At 46.6% G+C, this 16,103-nt stretch overlaps 1 protein-coding gene and 1 non-coding gene across 2 annotated transcripts in view; one reads left to right on the top strand and one right to left on the bottom strand.

Moving 5' to 3' along the window:
• The window catches only part of znhit6 (zinc finger HIT-type containing 6), a 110,164-nt gene that overhangs the window by 77,680 nt on the left and 16,381 nt on the right, over positions 1–16,103 (top strand). The gene's annotated exons all lie outside the window — the stretch shown is intronic.
• On the bottom strand, positions 6,972–7,044 carry trnaf-gaa (transfer RNA phenylalanine (anticodon GAA)). Its single transcript has one exon. It is a non-coding gene; the product is annotated as a tRNA-Phe (tRNA).

Raw genomic sequence — 16,103 nt, 5'->3', positions numbered from 1 at the left:
CTCTAATCTCTCCTGCCTTCCACCCTATCACAGACCTTCCCTTTTGTCTTCTCTCCCCTCTCCCTGTCAGTGCTCTTTAAGAATCTGCTCTTTTCAAACACGTGCCAGTTCTGACGAAGACACGGCGACCCGAAGCGTTAACTCTGTTTCTCTCTCTACATTCGCTGCCTGACAACGCTGAGATTTCCAGCACTCTCTGTTTTAGTTCTTAATAGCAATGTGTTGCCATGAATTCTTCAGTAAAGAACCCACAAAGCAAATACATTACAGCCTCCTTCTGTGTTGTATCATTGTAGGCCTGTGTCTGGGCACAGGACTGTCACACGGGGTGATGATCACTGCCCATGTGGAGGGGGAACAGCAGCAAGGCTTGGCTGGTCGGCTGGGTGCAATCTCCGTGTAATTCTGTGACCAGCGATTCAGAAATGATTCCACTTTCTCCCTTTTTTTAAACTTGTGCTATACAAATTTTCCAAACCCTCTTAAAAGTTTTCTTCTGAAAAAAAATATGAAGGCGTATTTAGGCATTTAAAAACAAAGTATTAATAGATGACACCATCCTTGGTAACGCAAAATCCAGGCTGTAATTGAAGCGATGATTCTGACAGGGGATTGGTCTGAAGTGACACACTGTACACTTTAAACTTAACTCCGTGTTCTCCTCAGTTGTTGTTTGGGTCAATTAGTAAATCATTTATTTTATTGGTAAACAATACCTCTTGAATATTGCGATGAACAAAATTACAACCCAATGCAAGAGGTCAATTGTGTCCGCCATGGCTCAGTGGGCAGCACCCTCGCCTCTGAGTCAGGAGGTTGTGGGTTCAAGTCCCACTCTGGGGACTCGAGCATAAAAATCTAGGCTGACACTCCCAGTGCAGTACTGAGGGAGTGCTGCACTGTCGGAGGGGCAGTACTGAGCGAGTGCTGCACTGTCAGAGGGGCAGTACTGAGGGAGTGCTGCACTGTCGGAGGGGCAGTACTGAGGGAGTGCTGCACTGTCGGAGGGGCAGTGCTGAGGGAGCGCTGCACTGTCGGAGGGGCAGTACTGAGCGAGTGCTGCACTGTCGGAGGGGCAGTACTGAGGGAGTGCTGCACTGTCGGAGGGGCAGTACTGAGGGAGTGCTGCACTGTTGGAGGAGCAGTACTGAGGGAGTGCTGCACTGTCGGAGGGGCAGTACTGAGCGAGTGCTGCACTGTTGGAGGGGCAGTACTGAGGGAGCGCGCACTGTCGGAGGGGCAGTACTGAGGGAGTGCTGCACTGTCGGAGGGGCAGTACTGAGCGAGTGCTGCACTGTTGGAGGGGCAGTACTGAGCGAGCGCCGCACTGTCGGAGGGACAGTACTGAGGGAGCGCGCACTGTCGGAGGGGCAGTACTGAGGGAGCGCTGCACTGTCGGAGGGGCAGTACTGAGCGAGTGCTGCACTGTTGGAGGGGCAGTACTGAGCGAGTGCTGCACTGTTGGAGGGGCAGTACTGAGCGAGCGCCGCACTGTCGGAGAGGTAGTACTGAGGGAGTGCCGCACTGTCGGAGGGACAGTGCTGAGGGAGCACCGCACTGTCGGAGGGGCAGTACTGAGTGAGTGCTGCATTGTCGGAGGGACAGTACTGAGCGAGTGCTGCACTGTCGGAGGAGCAGTACTGAGCGAGTGCTGCACTGTCGGAGGGGCAGTACTGAGCGAGTGCTGCACTGTCGGAGGGGCAGTCTTTCAGATGAGACATTAAACCGAGGCCCCATCTGCCCTCTTGGGTGAATGTAAAAGATCCCATGGCACTATTTTGAAGAAGAGCACGGGAGTTAACCCTGGTGTTCTGGGGCCAATATTTATCCTTCAGCTAACATCACAAACAGATTATCTGACCATTATCACATTACTATTTGTGGGAGCTTGCTGTGCGCAAATAGGCTGCCGAGTTTCCTACATAACAGTGACTACACTCCAAAAAGTACTTAATTGTTGGGTGTCCAGTGGTCATGAAAGGCGCTATATAAATGCAAGTCTTCCTTCCTGCTTTCCTTCCAGTTTTGTATCTGGAATTTTTCAAAGAACATTTCATCAAATCACACAGCACAGCAGGAGGCCATTCGGCCCATCGTTCCTGTGCCGGCTCTGTGACAAAACGATCCAATTAGTCCCACTCCCCGCTCTTTCCCCACAGCCCGGCAAATCTTTCCCCTTCCAGTATTTATCCAATTCCCTGTTTGAAAGTTACTATTGAATCTGCTCCCACCGCCCTTTCAGGCAGTGCGTTCCCGATCACAACAACTCGCTGCGAAAATAAAGTTCACCTCATCTCGCCTCTGGTTCTTTTGCCAATCAACTTTAAGAATTATTTATTTTAGCAGAAGAACTATAGCTTCCCCAGAGGTTTCTTGGTGGCTATTTCTAGAATCCAGGCTGTGGTTTGGGTTGAACCTGCAGGACTGACACTAGACCATTCATTGCCAGTCGAAGTGATTTACATTCTCTGGCTGCAAGTGCAACTTTGGGACCAGAAGAGGTCTCCACTGAGATACGCAGTCAGTGCCTCGGCCTATAGATCTTCAGTGTTTTGAGAGCCCAAGCCAAGCCTCTATTCTTGCAAAATATTTTTTTTTAGAAGAAACACAGTAAATTTATAAAGTGTCTTAATTGATCAAGTGACGACGCTTGATCTATTAACACAGGTGTTCCAAATCATGAGGGGTCTGGACAGAGTAGATCGAGAGAAACTGTTCCCATTGGTGGAAGGGTCGAGAACCAGAGGACACAGATTTAAGGCGATTGGCAGAAGAACCAAAGGCGACACGAGGGAAAACGTTTTTACACAGCGAGTGGTTAGGATCTGGAATGCACTGCCTGAGATGGCGGTGGAGGCAGACTCCATCGTGGCTTTCAAAAGGGAGTTGGATAAGTATCTGAAGGAAAATAATCAGCAGGGCTACGGGAAAGGGCGGGGGAGTGGGACTGGCTGAGGGGCTCTTGCAGAGAGCCTCCTTTTTGCAAGAGAAAAGAGACCCAGCCTGTTCATCCTTTCCTGATATGTACACCCTCGCATTTCTGGTATCGTCTTTGTAAATCTTCTCTGCACCCTCTCCAGTGCCTCTATATCCTTTTTATAATATGGAGACCAGAACTGTACGCAGTGCTCCAAGTGTGGTCTAACCAGGGTTCGATACAGGTTTAGCATAACTTCCCTACTTTTCAATTCTATCCCTCTAGAAATAAACCCTAGTTCTTGGTTTGCTTTTTATGGCCTTGCTAACCTGTGTCACAACGTTTAGTGATGTGTGTATTTGTATCCGAGATCCCTTTGTTCCTCTATCCCACCCAGACTCGCACCCTCCCAGTAATAAGTGACCTCCCTATTCTCCCGACCAAATGTAATATCTCACATTTACCTGTGTTGAATTTCATTTGCCAATTATATGCCCATTCTGCAAGTTTATTAATGTCCTCCTCAGTATTGACTGTCCCCCAATTTGGTGTCATCCGAAAATTTAGAGATTGTATTTTTGATTCCAAAGTCTAAATGGTTAATATAAATTGTGAACAGTGGTCCCAGCACTGATCCTTGTGGAACACCATGACCCACCTTCTGCCCCTGTGAATAGCTGCCCTTTACCCCCACTCTCTGCTTTCTGTCTTGAAGCCAGCTAGCGATCCATTCTGCTCCTTGTCCCCTGACTCTGCATTCTCTGACCTTGTTCATCAGTCTATTATGGGATACCTTATCGAAGGCCTTTTGAAAATCTAAATAAATTGCATTTACTGCATTACCCTTGTCTACTCTCTCTGTTACCTCTTCAAAAAATTTAAGAAGATTGGTCAAGCAAGACTTTTGCAATTCACAAGAACATAAGAAATAGGAGCAGAAGTCGGCCATTTGCCCCCTCGAGCCTGCTCCACCATTCAATAAGATCATGGCTGATCTGATCATGGACTCAGCTCCACTTCCCCGCCCGCTCCCCATAACCCTTTACTCCCTTATCGCTCAAAAATCTGTCTATCTCCACCTTAAATATATTCAATGTCCCAGCCTCCACAGCTCTCTGGGGCAGAGAATTCCACAGTTTTACAACCCTCTGAGAGAAGAAATTCCTCCTCATCTCAGTTTTAAATGTGCGGCCCGTTATTCTGAGACTATGCCCTCTAGTTCCAGTCTCTCCCATCAGTGGAAACATCCTCTCTGCATCCACCTTGTCAAGCCCCCTCATTATCTTATATGTTTCGATAAAATCACCTCTTATTCTTCTGAAGTCCAATGAGTAGAGGCCCAACCTCCTCAACCTTTCCTCATAAGTCAACCCCCTCATCTCCGGGGAGGAGTTAAACTAATATGGCAGGGGGTGGGAACCAATGCAGGGAGACAGAGGGAAACAAAATGGAGACAAAAGCAAAAGACAGAAAGGAGATGAGTAAAAGTGGAGAAACCCAAGGCAAAAAACAAAAAGGGCCACTGTACAGCAAAATTCTAAAGGGTCAAAATGTGATTAAAAAGGCAAGCATGAAAGCTCGGTGCCTCAATGCAAGGAGTATTCGGAACCAAGGAGAGGGCTCTGAGCTAGTTAGAGTGGGTGAAAGCTCAGATGAACAGACCCCAAGAAAGAATGCAAAAGGCAGGAGGCAACTGAGCAGAGTAGCACTGGGGTAAGTGTAAACCACAAGGTGATAGGAAGGGACAATATGTATGAATGTAAATAGGCTGCAGGAGGGGTCAAAACTAAAAATCATGGTTTAAAAACTAGTATTAAAACACTCTACCTAAACACACGCAGCATTCGAAATAAAGTAAATGAGTTGACGGCACAAATCATTACAAATGGGTATGATTTGGTGGCCATTACAGAAACATGGTTGCAGGGTGGCCAAGACTGGGAAATAAACATACAGGGGTATCTGACAATTCAGAAAGATAGACAAGAAGGGAAAGGAGGTGGGGTAGCTTTGTTAATAAAGGATGATATCAGGGCAGTTGTGAGAGATGATATTGGCTCTAATGAACAAAATGCTGAATCATTGTGGGTGGAGATTAGAGATAGTAAGGGGAAAAAGTCACTGGTGGGCGTAGTTTATAGGCCCCCAAATAATAACTTCACGGTGGGACGGACAATAATCAAGGGAATAATGGAGGCATGTGAAAAAGGAATGGCAGTAATCATGGGGGATTTTAACCTACATATCGATTGGTCTAATCAAATCGCACGGTGTAGCCTTGAGGAGGAATTCATAGAATGCATACGGGATTGTTTCTTAGAACAGTATGTTACAGAACTACAAGGGAGCAAGCTATCTTGGATCTGGTCCTGTGTAATGAGACAGGAATAATAAACGATCTCCTAGTAAAAGATCCTCTCGGAATGAGTGATCACAGTATGGTTGAATTTGTAATACAGATTGAGGGTGAGGAATTAGTGTCTCAAACAAGCATACTATGCTTAAACAAAGGGGACTACAGTGGGATGAGGGCAGAGTTGGCTAAAGTAGACTGGAAACACAGACTAAATGGTGGCACAATTAAGGAACAGTGGAGGACTTTTAAGGAGCTCTTTCATAGTGCTCAACAAAAATATATTCCAGTGAAAAAGAAGGGCGGTAAGAGAAGGGATAACCAGCCGTGGATAACCAAGGAAATAAAGGAGAGTATCAAATTAAAAACCAATGTGTATAAGGTGGCCACGGTTAGTGGGAAACTAGAAGATTGTGAAAATTTTAAGCGACAGCAAAGAATGACGAAGAAAGCAATAAAGAAAGAAAAGATAGATTACAAAAGTAAACTTGCGCAAAACATAAAAACAGATAGTAAAAGCTTTCACCGATATATAAAACGGAAAAGAGTGACTAAAGTAAATGTTGGTCCCTTAGAAGATGAAAAGGGGGATTTAATAATGGGAAATATGGAAATGGCTGAGACCGTAAGCAATTATTTTGCTTCGGTCTTCACAGTGGAAGACACAAAAACCATGCCAAAAATTGCTGGTCACGGGAATGTGGGAAGGGAGGACCTTGAGATAATCACTATCACTAGGGGAATAGTGCTGGACAGGCTAATGGGACTCAAGGTAGACAAGTTCCCTGGTCCTGATGAAATGCATCCCAGGGTATTAAAAGAGATGGCGGAAGTTATAGCAGATGCATTCGTTATAATCTACCAAAATTCTCTGGACTCTGGGGAGGTACCAGCGGATTGGAAAGCAGCTAATGTAACACCTCTGTTTAAAAAAGGGGGCAGACAAAAGGCAAGTAACTATAGGCCGGTTAGTTTAACATCTGTAGTGGGGAAAATGCTTGAAGCTATCATTAAGGAAGAAATAGTGGGATATCTAGATAGGAATAGTGCAATCAAGCAGACGCAACATGGATTCATGAAGGGGAAATCATGTTTAACTAATTTACTGGAATTCTTTGAGGATATAACGAGCATGGTGGATAGAGGTGTACCGATGGATGTGGTGTATTTAGATTTCCAAAAGGCATTCGGTAAGGTGCCACACAAAAGGTTACTGCAGAAGATAAAGGTACGCGGAGTCAGAGGAAATGTATTAGCATGGATAGAGAATTGGCTGACTAACAGAAAGCAGAGAGTTGGGATAAATGGGTCCTTTTCGGGTTGGAAATCGGTGGTTAGTGGTGTGCCACAGGGATCGGTGCTGGGACCACAACTGTTTACAATATACATAGATGACCTGGAAGAAGGGACAGAGTGTAGTGTAACAAAATTTGCAGATGACACAAAGATTAGTGGAAAAGCGGGTTGTGTAGAGGACACAGAGAGGCTGCAAAGAGATTTAGATAGGTTAAGCGAATGGGCTAAGGTTTGGCAGATGGAATACAATGTCGGAAAATGTGAGGTCATCCACCTTGGGGAAAAAAAAACAGTAAAAGGGAATATTATTTGAATGGGGAGAAATTACAACATGCTGCGGTGCAGAGGGACCTGGGGGTCCTTGTGCATGAAACTCTTTTTGGAGTTTATCTGAAAAACATAAAACATTATAACCTGGGATTGAACCAGGGACCTTTAGATCTTCAGTCTAACGCTCTCCCAACTGAGCTATTCCGACCCAAAAATGCAGATTCAACAGATGAAAATCGGGTATCACTGAGCCGGATGGGAGGAAATCTGCGTTGTTACAGAATTACCAGAATCCCAAAAAGTTAGTTTGCAGGTGCAGCAGGTAATCAGGAAGGTGAATGGAATGTTGGCCTTCATTGCGAGAGGGATGGAGTACAAAAGCAGGGAGGTCCTGCTGCAACTGTACAGGGTATTGGTGAGGCCGCACCTGGAGTACTGCGTGCAGTTTTGGTCACCTTACTTAAGGAAAGATATACTGGCTTTGGAGGGGGTACAGAGACGATTCACTAGGCTGATTCCGGAGATGAGGGGGTTACCTTATGATGATAGATTGAGTAGACTGGGTCTTTACTCCTTGGAGTTCAGAAGGATGAGGGGTGATCTTATAGAAACATTTAAAATAATGAAAGGGATAGACAAGATAGAGGCAGAGAGGTTGTTTCCACTGGTCGGGGAGACTAGAACTAGGGGGCTCAGCCTCAAAATACGGGGGAGCCAATTTAAAACCGAGTTGAGAAGGAATTTCTTCTCCCAGAGGGTTGTGAATCTGTGGAATTCTCTGCCCAAGGAAGCAGTTGAGGCTAGCTCATTGAATGTATTCAAGTCACAGATAGATAGATTTTTAACCAATAAGGGAATTAAGGGTTACGGGGAGCGGGCGGGTAAGTGGAGCTGAGTCCACGGCCAGATCAGCCATGACCTTGTTGAATGGCGGAGCAGGCTCGAGGGGCTAGATGGCCTACTCCTGTTCTTATGTCCTTATTCTCTGAACTGCCTGCAATGCAAGTATATCCTTCCTTAAATACGGAGACTAAAACTGTACGCATGCTGACTATTTGTTTGAAAGACTCCCCGAGCTGAAAAGGTGGTGGAAGCTGATGCCATGGATAATTGTAAAAGGGGGTTGGACAGGTACTAGAGGACGAGGAAGTGACCGGGTTATGGGTGAAGAAGCGGAGGGGTGGGACCAATGCCCCCCCCCTGAGCCGCGCTCGTTATCTGCGCGCTCCCGTTTAATGCGCTCTCCAGCATGAAGATTGGAAACACGGCGCGTGCTCAGAAATCTAACTGGACCGCCTGTTGATGGAAACGGGGCGCGCGGAACCAAGCACAAGGGATGTTGTGTGGGTCTGAGCACCACTGCTCTGTCATTGAGCCAGCACAGCCACTGTGGGTCGAATGGACTCTTTCTGTGCCGTAAGATTCTTCGATTCTGTGACAACCCGGCAGAAAAATCCAAAAGGAATCTCAGGAAATAAAATGGTGTGGTTTATTTTTCATTTTCTTTTGTTATAATAAATACTGAGGACGATGGAGAGGGCTGTGAAAGGGCAGCCTGTTTTTTGACCGGGTGGGGCGGAAGGTCGTGTGATGGAACCTTCAGGGACACGTCCAATGCGGAGTTGGCAACGCGAGCGCCTGCTTCTGTGACTCCCCAAGAGATTTGTCGCACCACTGGGCTCCTAGGCAGGATCTGTGTCTGGCTTGCCAGTTTTACTCTCTCTCCTGCATCGCTGCCAAGCAGAAAGGGTTTATAGAATTGGAGCTTAGAATCTTGCAGCCATGAAGGAGGCCGTTCGGCCCATTGAGCCCGTACCGGCTATCTGAAAGATCTGTCCGATTGAGACCCACACCCCAGCTTTTTGCAAATTAGTCCCCTTCAACTACATGTCCAATCCCCTTTTGAAAGTTCCTGTGGAACCTGCTTACATCACGTTTTCAGGTCTTGCGTTCCAGATCTGAACAACCCTCTGTGTGAGGGTATTTCTCCTCATTTCCTCTTAGTTCTGTTGCTAATTATTTTAAATCTCTGACTATTGACCCAGTTTCTCCCTGCTTGCTCCATCAAATCCCCACTTGACCTTCCCTGCTCTAAGGAGAACAAACCCAGCTTCTCGCAACTCTCCTCGATCTTTGCAGCAATTCAAACGTCGCTTGCAGAATGGGCTTGTAACTGGCAAATTAATTTCAATGTAGTTAAGTGCAAGGTTGTTATTTTATACGTTCTCCTCCCCCGATTGTTCCACAACTACTTTGACTGCCCTACCTAATTTATTCCATGAACCGCTGTTGATTTCTGCCTGCCTCCCATATGCCCAAAGTTTCAAATTTCAAATAAAAACATGTCATCCCACAGATCATCAGAGAAGCTCCCCTCTGAATGTCAGCTGTGGCTCAGTGGGCAGCACTCTCGCCTCTGAGTCAGAAGGTTGTGGGTTCAAGACCCCTCCAGGGACTGAAGCACATAAATCTTGGCTGACACTCCCAGTGCAGTACTGAGGGAGTGCTGCACTGTCGGAGGGGCAGTGCTGAGGGAGCGCTGCACTGTCGGAGGGGCAGTGCTGAGGGAGTGCTGCACTGTCGGAGGGGCAGTACTGAGGGAGTGCTGCACTGTCGGAGGGGCAGTACTGAGGAAGCGCTGCACTGTTGGAGGGGCAGTACTGAGGGAGCGCCGCACTGTCAGAAGGGCAGTACTGAGGGAGCGCCGCACTGTCGGAGGGGCAGTACTGAGGGAGGTAGTGCAGGGGTCCCCTGCGGTCATCCCCCTGCAAAACAGATACACCACTTTGGGTACTGTTGAGGATGACTCATCAGGGGAGGGCAGCAACAGCCAGGTTCATGGCACCATGTGTGGCTCTGCTGCACAGAAGGGCGGGAAAAAGAGTGGGTGAGCTATAGTGATAGGGGACTCTATTGTAAGGTGAATAGATAGGAGTTTCTGCGACCGCAACCGAGACTCCAGGATGGTATGTTGCCTCCCTGGTGCAAGGGTCAAGAATGTCTCGGAGCGGCTGCAGAGCATTCTGGAGAGGGAGGGTGAACAGCCAGTTGTCGTGGTACATGGTAGGTACCAACGATATAGGTAAGAAGCGGGAAGAGGTCCTACAAGCTGAATTTAGGGAGCGAGGAGTTAAATTAAAAAGGCGGGATCTCAAAGGTAGTAATCTCTGGATTGCTACCAGTGCCACGTGCTAATCAGAGTAGAGGGAGCAGGATAGTTAGAAGAAATACGTGGCTTGAGCAGTGGTGCAAGAGGGAGGGATTCAAATTCCTGGGACATTGGAACCAGTTCTGGGGGAAGTGGGACCTGTACAAAAGGGACGGTCTGCATTTGAGCAGGACTGGAACTGTTGTCCTAGGGGTAACATTTGCTAATGCAGTTCGGGAGTGTTTAAACTAATATGGCAGGGGGATGGGAACCTATGCAGCGAGACAGGGCGAAGTAATATGGAGTCAGAAACAGATGGTAGAAAGGTAAAAAGCAATAGTGGAAGGCCGAGTAAACAAAGGCAAGAAACAAAAAGGGCCACACTACATCATAATTCTAAAAGGACAAAGTGTGTTAAAAAAACAAGCCTGAAGGCTTTGTGTCTTACTGCAAGGAGTATCCGTAATAAGGTGGATGAATTAACTGTGCAAATAGATGTTAACAAATATGATGTGATTGGGATTACAGAGACGTGGCTCCAGGATGATCAGGGCTGGGAACTCAACATCCATGGGTATTCAACATTCAGGAAGGATAGAATAAAAGGAAAAGGAGGTGGGGTAGCATTGCTGGTTAAAGAGGAGATTAATGCAATCATTAGGAAGGACATTAGCTTGGATGATGTGGAATCTATATGGGTAGAGCTGCAGAACACCAAAGGGCAAAAAACGGTGTACAGACCTCCAAACAGTAGTAGTGATGTTGGGGAGGGCATCAAACAGGAAATTAGGGGTGCATGCAATAAAGGTGCAGCAGATATCATGGGTGACTTTAATATGCATATAGATTGGGCTAACCAAACTGGAAGCAATACGCTGGAAGAGGATTTCCTGGAGTGCATAAGGGATGGTTTTCGAGACCAATATGTCGAGGAACTACCTAGGGGGGAGGCCATCTTAGACTGGGTGTTGTGTAATGAGAGAGGATTAATTAGCAATCTCGTTGTGCGAGGCCCCTTGGAGAAGAGTGACCATAATATGGTGGAATTCTACATTAGGATGGAGAATGAAAGAGTTAATTCAGAGACCATGGTCCAGAACGTAAAGAAGGGTAACTTTGAAGGTATGAGGCGTGAATTGGCTAGGATAGATTGGCGAATGATACTTAAGGGGTTGACAGTGGATGGGCAATGGCAGACATTTAGAGACCGCATGGATGAACTACAACAATTGTACATCCCTGTCTGGCGTAAAAATAAAAAAGGGAAGGTGGCTCAACCGTGGCTATCAAGGGAAATCAGGGATAGTATTAAAGCCAAGGAAGTGGCATACAAATTGGCCAGAAATAGCAGTGAACCTGGGGACTGGGAGAAATTTAGAACTCAGCAGAGGAGGACAAAGGGTTTGATTAGGGCAGGGAAAATAGAGTACGAGAGGAAGCTTGCAGGGAACATTAAGGCGGACTGCAAAAGTTTCTATAGATATGTAAAGAGAAAAAGGTTAGTAAAGACAAACGTAGGTCCTCTGCAATCAGAATCAGGGGAAGTCATAACGGGGAACAAAGAAATGGCAGACCAATTGAACAAGTACTTTGGTTCGGTATTCACTAAGGAGGACACAAACAACCTTCCGGATTTAAAAGGGGTCAGAGGGTCTAGTAAGAAGAAGGAACAGAGGGAAATCCTTATTAGTCGGGAAATTGTGTTGGGGAAATTGATGGGATTGAAGGCAGTTAAATCCCCAGGGCCTGATGGACTGCATCCCAGAGTACTTAAGGAGGTGGACTTGGAAATAGCGGATGCATTGACAGTCATTTTCCAACATTCCATAGACTCTGGATCAGTTCCTATTGAGTGGAGGGTAGCCAATGTAACCCCACTTTTTAAAAAAGGAGGGAGAGAGAAAACAGGGAATTATAGACCGGTCAGCCTGACATCGGTAGTGGGTAAAATGATGGAATCAATTATTAAGGATGTCATAGCAGCGCATTTGGAAAGAGGTGACATGATAGGTCCAAGTCAGCATGGATTTGTGAAAGGGAAATCATGCTTGACAAATCTTCTGGAATTTTTTGAGGATGTTTCCAGTAGAGTGGACAAGGGAGAACCAGTTAATGTGGTATATTTGGACTTTCAGAAGGCTTTCGACAAGGTTCCACGCAAGAGATTAATGTGCAAAGTTAAAGCACATGGGATTGGGGGTAGTGTGCTGACATGGATTGAGAACTGGTTGTCAGACAGGAAGCAAAGAGTAGGAGTAAATGGGTACTTTTCAGAATGGCAGGCAGTGACTAGTGGGGTACCGCAAGGTTCTGTGCTGGGGCCCCAGCTGTTTACATTGTACATTAATGATTTAGACGAGGGGATTAAATGTAGTATCTCCAAATTTGCGGATGACACTAAGTTGGGTGGCAGTGTGAGCTGCGAGGAGGATGCTATGAGGCTGCAGAGTGACTTGGATAGGTTAGGTGAGTGGGCAAATGCATGGCAGATGAAGTATAATGTGGATAAATGTGAGGTTATCCACTTTGGTGGTAAAAACAGAGAGATCGACTATTATCTGAATGGTGACAGATTAGGAAAAGGGGAGGTGCAACGAGCCCTGGGTGTCATGGTACATCAGTCATTGAAGGTTGGCATGCAGGTACAGCAGGCGGTTAAGAAAGCAAATGGCATGTTGGCTTTCATAGCGAGGGGATTTGAGTGCAGGGGCAGGGAGGTGTTGCTACAGTTGTACAGAGCCTTGGTGAGGCCACATCTGGAGTATTGTGTACAGTTTTGGTCTCTAACTTGAGGAAGGACATTCTTGCTATTGAGGGAGTGCAGCGAAGGTTCACCAGACTGATTCCCAGGATGGCGGGACTGACATATCAAGAAAGACTGGATCAACTAGGCTTGTATTCACTGGAGTTCAGAAGAATGAGAGGGGATCTCATAGAAACATTTAAAATTCTGACGGGTTTAGACAGGTTAGATGCAGGAAGAATGTTCCCAATGTTGGGGAAGTCCAGAACCAGGGGTCACAGTCTCAGGATAAGCGCTAAGCCATTTAGGACCGAAATGAGGAGAAACTTCTTCACCCAGAGAGTGGTGAACCTGTGGAATTCTCTACCACAGAAAGTTGTTGAGGCCAATTCACTAAATATATTCAAAAAGGAGTTAGATGAAGTCCTTACTACTAGGGGGATCAAGGGGTATGGCGAGAAAGCAGGAATGGGGTACTGAAGTTACATGTTCAGCCATGAACTCATTGAATGGCGGTGCAGGCTAGAAGGGCCGAATGGCCTCCTCCTGCACCTATTTTCTATGTTTCTATGAGTGCTGCACTGTCGGAAGGGCAGTACTGAGGGAGTGCTGCACTGTCGGAAGGGAAGTACTGAGGGAGTGCTGCACTGATGGAAGGGCAGTACTGAGGGAGTGCTGCACTGATGGAAGGGCAGTACTGAGGGAGTGCTGCACTGTCGGAGGGGCAGTACTGAGGGAGTGCTGCACTGAGGGAGTGCTGCACTGTCGGAGGGGCAGTGCTGAGGGAGTGCTGCACTGTTGGAGGTACCATCTTTTGGATGAGACATTAAACCGAGACCCATCTGCTCTCTCAGGTGGATGTAAAAGATCCCACGGCACTATTTCAAAGAAGAGCAGGGGAGTTCTCCCCGGTGTCCTGGGGCCAATATTTATCCCTCAATCAACATCACTAAAACAGATTATCTGATCATTATTACATTGCTGTGTGAGAGCTTGCTGTGCGCAAATTGGCTGCCGCGTTTCCTACATTACAACAGTGGCTACACTCCAAAAGTACTTAATTGGCTGTAAAGAGCCTTGAGACGTCCAGTAGTCGTGAAAGGCGCTATATAAATGCAAGTCTTTCTTTGAATGGAATACGAGATTTGTCGAACTCGCCACATGTAACACCAGGAGACATTGCACACGTTAAGGCTGTATTCCCTGGAACCCAGAAGGTTAAGGGGTGATGCGATCAAAATTTTCAGGATATTAAGGGGAACAGATCGGGTAAATAGGGACACTATTGCGGCTGGTTGGTGCGTCTAGGACTAGGGGGCATAATCTTAACATTAGAGCCAGACCTTTCAGGACTGAAATTAGGAAACACTTCTACACACAAAGGGTGGTCGGAGCTTGGAACTCTCTTCCGCAAACGGCAGTTGATGCTGGGTCAATTAATTTTAGATTGGAGGTTGATAGATTTTTGTTAACCAAAGGTATTAAGAGATGTGGATAAAGGTGCAGATCCATAAGGAGAATTTAGGATCCCTTGTGCTTTCTAAATATTGTTATACCAGGGTAGAATCTTCCAGCACAGAAGGAGGCCATTCGTGCTTCTTTGAAAGAATTATTCCCGCACCCCAGAATTTTCCCCGATAACCCTGCAAATTACTCCACTATGTACACCTCCAATTGCCTTGAGAAAGCTCCCTTTCAGATCGTGCGTTCTATACGTCGACAGACCTCTGTGTGAAGGAATTTCTCCTCATCTCTCCCCTCGAGTTCCTTCACCAATGATTTTCAATCCGTGACCTCTGGTTATTGACCCTCTTGCAGTTTCTCCCTCCTTGCTCGATCAACACCCCTCGTTGATTTTGAATCCCTCCATCGTTGGGTATCCTCTCCCTCCACCCCGTTGATGCATACTCTGACGATTGTTCCCTTGGTTTTCATGCTTATCGTTGATTTCTGCCTGCGTTCCATGTTCCAAAATTTGCAGAGTCCAAAAGAAGCAGCGGACAGATCACGGGGGATTCCCTCCTTTTGAATGGAACACAGTATTTGTGGAACCCGTCGGACGTAACACGCTTGTGATTTCTTTTGTCTGCGATGTGGTCGTTGGCCCACTTGTTTTCTCCTCCGTTCCGCAATCCCCCATGCTGTTCTCTAACGCAGCCCTAAAATGTTAGGTTGCAAAGTTATGAGTGGTTGATATAGAACAGAAGAATTAGGAGCAGGCCATTCGGCCCCTCGAGCCTGCTCCGCCACTCAGTACAATCATGGCTGATCTTCGATCTCAACTCCCACTTTCCTGCACTATCCCCATATCCCTTGATTCCATTAATATCCAAACATCTATGGATCTCTGTCTTGAATTTACTCAACGACTGACCTCCACAGCCCTCTGGGGCAGAGAATTCCAAAGATTCACCACCCTCTGAGTGAAGAAATTTCTCCTCATCTCAGTCCTAAAAGGCTGACCCCTTACCCTGAGACTGTGACCCCTGGTTCTAGACTCCCCAGCCAGGGGGAAACATCCTCCCTGCATCTACCCTGTCCAAGCCCTGTAAGAATTTTATGTTTCAATGAGATCATCCCTCATTCTTCTAAACTCTAGAGAATACAGGCCTAGTCTACTCAATCTCTCCTCATAGGACAATCCCCCATCCCAGGAATCAGTCTGGTGAACCTTCGTTGCACTCCCTCTATGGCAAGTATCTCCTTCCTTGGATGTTATCGAGACTATGTATGGCACTCTGAGATTACACACTTAATACATTAAAAAAGGAGGGAGAGAGAAAACGGGTAATTATAGACCGGTTAGCCTGACATTGCTAGTGGGGAAAATGCTGGAATCAATTATTAAAGATGTAATAGCAGTGCATTTGGAAAGCAGTGACAGAATCGGTCCGACTCAGCATGGATTTATGAAGGGGAAATCATGCTTGACAAAGCTTCTAGAATTTTTCGAGGATGTAACTAGTAGAGTGGACAAGGGAGAACCAGTGGATGTTGTGTATTTGGACTTTACAAAGGCTTTTGACAAGGTCCCACACAAGAGATTAGTGTGCAAAATCAAAGCACATGGTATTGGTGGTAATGTATTGACGTGGATAGAGAACTGGTTGGCAGACAGGAAGCAAAGAGTAGGAATGAACGGGTCCTTTTCAGAATTGCAGGCAGTGACTAGTGGGGTACCGCAAGGTTCAGTGCTGGGACCCCAGCTATTTACAATATACATTAATGATTTGGACGAAGGAATTGAATGTAATATCTCCAAGTTGGCAGATGATACTAAACTGGGTGGCAGTGTGAGCTGTGAGGAGGATGCTAAGAGGCTGCAGGGTGACTTGGACAGGTTAGGTGAGTGGGCAAATGCATGGCAGATGCAGTA

The sequence above is a fragment of the Pristiophorus japonicus genome, chromosome 8, assembly GCF_044704955.1.
Source record: "Pristiophorus japonicus isolate sPriJap1 chromosome 8, sPriJap1.hap1, whole genome shotgun sequence".
NCBI lineage: Eukaryota > Metazoa > Chordata > Chondrichthyes > Pristiophoridae > Pristiophorus > Pristiophorus japonicus.
Note: the sequence above shows the minus strand (reverse complement) of the source record. Positions and strands in the feature narration are given on the sequence as shown.